The sequence below is a fragment of the Micromys minutus genome, assembly GCF_963924665.1.
Source record: "Micromys minutus genome assembly, chromosome: 2".
Taxonomy (NCBI): domain Eukaryota; kingdom Metazoa; phylum Chordata; class Mammalia; order Rodentia; family Muridae; genus Micromys; species Micromys minutus.
Genome location: NC_137971.1, coordinates 83,339,980 through 83,344,156, shown reverse-complemented (window position 1 = coordinate 83,344,156; position 4,177 = coordinate 83,339,980). Strand labels below are relative to the sequence as shown.

At 43.8% G+C, this 4,177-nt stretch overlaps 1 long non-coding RNA gene across 1 annotated transcript; it reads right to left on the bottom strand.

Moving 5' to 3' along the window:
* Nucleotides 1-209: 209 nt before the first annotated feature.
* On the bottom strand, nt 210-3,175 carry LOC308416647. The gene is made up of 3 exons (XR_013974927.1): nt 3,142-3,175; nt 1,709-1,910; nt 210-422 (listed from the first exon to the last, which is right to left on the bottom strand). It is a non-coding gene; the product is annotated as an uncharacterized lncRNA (long non-coding RNA).
* Nucleotides 3,176-4,177: the final 1,002 nt, after the last annotated feature.

Genomic DNA, 4,177 nt, shown 5'->3' with positions numbered 1-4,177 from the left:
TTTCTTTCCTTTCTTCCTTCCTTCCTTCCTTTCTTTTTTTTTTTTTTTAAGAATCATGCTGAAAGATAAAGTGAAAGTCAGCATCAACCTCCTTAATGAATGTATCCAGTTAACAATTGTTTCCAGTCCTGCTGCCAGTGTTTACCAGATTTAAATTGCAGAGTAGCAGGTATGCTTTTGAAGAAATGATTTTCATTGTTTTGTTTCTGTTGTCCTTGTTACTTGTTTGTTCGCTTGAGACAAGGTTTGACTTAGGGACTTTGCTGGCCTAGACATTATAGACCTGCTTCTGCCTCTCAGGGGCTGACATTCCAGGCGGGTGCCACCAGGTACTCTTCTCGAGACAGCTGTCTCTGCTCTCCAATTCCGTGGGTGGTGCCGCTGGGGTGGGGTCCCGAGTATTCCATCTCTCTTTCTTCTCCCTTCAAAAATTCCAAGTGCTTTCTTTCAAAGCTCACACACATTGTTTCTATTTTAAAATCGAAGCTGTTTTAAAGGACAAATATTTTAAAACAGGCAACACCCTTGTGTGAGGGGGGAGGACTATTAATAAATCAAGTTCTAATGACCGGGGCAGGACAGAGCAGGCATGACTTGTAGTTTGCTGATTTGGTCTCAAAAACAGGAACACACAGGAAACAGGATGACAGCAAATTTCAAAGCACAGCAAAGTCGTTATTAATGCTGAGCATGAAAACTACAGCGTCAAATGTGCTGAAGCAAAAATTACTAATGTAATAATAATAATAATAACAATAGCAACAAGCAGGAAGCCCTCTGGGGTGAATGATGTGCTGTTCCCTGGCCTTCTGCGAGATCTGGGTGGACTGATTTTTAAGGAGGTTTAATCTTCAGATCTCTTCTCAAGCTGAGCTCTGGGGACTTGGACTCGGAAGCTTCTAGCTGAGGGTAAAAGCTTCTGTATTGCAGTTAGGGGCAGAGTTAGAAAGTAAGCAAGTGAAAGAACCACGGTGTATTACCCTGGCAACTCCTTTTCCTCCTTGCATCCTAAGTAATGCAGTGGAATGTTTGCCTACGTTTTCAAAAGACCATGACTTCAGTTTCAAACCAGATTCCTTTTCCCATTGCTTGTGTTTGTATATATGTGGGAGGGGGAGGGGCATGTGTCCATAAGTGTGGGGTGCCTGTGGAGGTTAGAGGTGTCAGATCCCCAGGAACCAGAGTTACAGTGGTTGAGAGACACCTGTTGTGGGTGCTAGTTATTGACCTTGGGTTCTCTGGAAGACTCTGTGTTCTTAACAGCTGAGTCATCTCTCCAGCCCCTATTCTATTTTTGGTGTGTGTGCGTGTGTGTGTATGCATGCACACGTGTGTGCTTGTGCACATGTACATGTAGTGTATGTGTTCAAGCATATAGGTGCAGAGACCAGATGTTGAGTGTTCCCTCCCATCATTCTCTGCCTTATTACCTTGAGAAATTGTCTCTCATTGAACCAGGAGCTCACAGTTTTGGCTCAGGTGCCAGCCAGCAAGCTCTGGGGCTCCGCCTGTGTCTGCCCATCAATGCTTGGCTTGTAGTCAGGTACAGCCATGCTATGCTTTTTATGTGAGTATTGGCCACTTGAACTCAAGTCCTCATTCTTGCAGAGCAAGCATCCCTACACCACTGAGCCATCTTCCCAGGCCCTCTCTCTCTTTTCTCCCTCCCCCCTTGTCTCCAGGTATTCCAGGTTGGCCCCAAACTCACCATGTGGTTGGCCTTGAAAATGTCTGTCTCTCTGTCTCTTTCTGGACTTTTCTCTTGTTGAGTTTGAGGCATGGTCTTGCTGTGTCTCCTGGGCTGGTCTCAAACACACAGTCCTCCTGCCCAGCTGCTCCAGTGGTCCTCTGTGCCCAACTTTAGATCCTGTTTTCCATCGTGATTCTCTATAACTTGCGAATGCGACACACTGCAAACAACCGTCAGTAACCTGCCATTTTGGAAGCTTAAAAACATGTTCTAATAAGGAAAGAACATTCTTTTAGGCTGCCATTTTGTCTGTTTGCTTGTAGAAGGAAAGTAAGTAGGAATAATATTCACAGGACATGGTAGGAATAAAATAAGTAGGAATGAAATACTTTTATGAGTAGGAATTAGTAACACCTTAAACACAATTTCATTTTAAAATCATGTGTATATGTGTGTGATTAGATGTACATGTGTGCAGGTAAAATTGGTGGTGAGAAGAGGACATCAGACCCCAGGGGACTAAGATTACAAGCAGTTGTGAGTTGCCTGATGGAAGCGCTGGGAACTGAGCTCATAGCCTCTGCCAGAGCAGCAAGTGCTCTTAACTGCTGAGCTGTTTCTCCAGCCCCACCTTGGCTCTTCTTAAACGGCAATACCCAACCGTCCTCAATTTCAAAACTGAGCTAGCAAACGGCATAGATAGATAATAGACAGACAGCAGACCAAGTGTGCCCGTTCAGTCCACAGCCATCCAACACTAGACATGGTAAAGAGATTTCAACCAAGTAAACGAGAACAATGAGGAGAGAGAGGCTCTGTAGTCTAGCCCAAGCCACAGCTCCACACACACTCTCCTCTTGGCTTAGAAAGAATGTCAAGTGTTGCCCATTTTTCACCAGAAGGAAAACAAGCTACGAGTCTCTGCAGCCAGACATAGAAAGCATTGTTTTGAGGAAATGAAAGGGAGATCTCAGACATGCCGGGGCAGAATTATTCTTCTACTGCGCTTTAATTACAATTACCATACTAAAAATAGTTGCATTAGCCTCCGTTCACCGAGCGTTGCCCAACAGCCCCATTTGTGAAATATGAAAATATTTGATGCCTTGCAAATAAAGACAGTTGGATGCTTAAAACCCTGTCTGAAGTACTCAGTACGGTGAGGACTGTTACATGTTCTCTCCCCCCAACCCCGGAACAATCAAGTAGTTGTCCGTCAAGTCTGTTTTTATTCCTGGGTTTAAGCAGGGCAGGAGAAAGGCATTTTCTTTTAATGCAGGAGTTGCAACTCTTCAGTTTTATCATCTTACTTAAAGTCAATGCTTAAATACTATGTTGAACAGAAGGCAAGACCAACCTTCCAAAATGACAGCATGGCCCTCTCTGTAAGGGGTTAGGAGCAGATGTGGGAACGAGGCAGGACCGCAGGAGAAGAGCTAGTCTATACTCACCCTCAGAATCTGCTGTCCTCAAGAAGCGTGAAGGCGTCAAGTCTTTGGCTTCAAGGGATGACGTTTTCCTCTTCCTTGGATCCAGACTGGGGCCCTAGTGAGGGGACAGAGTATGACATGCTGGTGTCGAGGTGCTTAGCTCTGGATGCTCCCAGGCAGCTGGGGTCTTCAAGCTAAGGACTGACTGAACACAGTAACAGTGCCGGGCTCCACAGTGGGCGACCTTGACCTTACCTTGGACTTAGAAATTCGTAAAGCGGTCATTCGTGTTTCTCGCGCAGTCTACGGAGGTAAAGGGGACGCTGAAGCTTAGAGCAGTTCTTGGAATTTTCCAGGGAACACAGCCATAGCAGGGTAAGTCAGTCATCTCAGAGCTGGCCAGCCCGAGGGTGGATAGCCAGTGACTTTAAAGAGAGAAAAACCAGAATAACACGAAGTCGTGCCAGAAAACACAAGGGGTGCTCTGGAACACTTGGCTCTCTTTGTTTCCTTTTATGATTATTTTTATTATTATAAACAACTGAGCAGAAGGTTTATCCCATAACCTCTTCCATAAAATGCCATTATGAGATATCCTCAGAGGTTCTTACAGATTTCTCCTTATGTCTTCCTTCTTGTAAGCTGTCATAGACAGGTTGTAAGTCTGTCTATGACAGGGACCTTACTTTCTCATAACATTTATTATCATATTATTTTCTGTGGTTATTTCTATTCATTTATGTGTATCATCATCACCATCATTATTGTTGTTGTTATTATTAGTTTTTATGAGACAAGGTCTCAGTATGTAGCTCTGGCTGTCCTGTAACTTACTATATAGACCAGGCTGGCCTCAAACTCACTGAGATCCACTTGCCTCTGCCTCCCAAGTACTGGGATCAAAAACATTCACTACTACTCCTGGTTATAGTTTTAAGATTTTCAAAGTTTATTTTTTATGTATGTACGTATGTATGTATGTATGTATGTATGTATGTATGTATGTATATATATATGTATGTGTGTATGTATGTATGTATGTATGTATGTGAGTGCC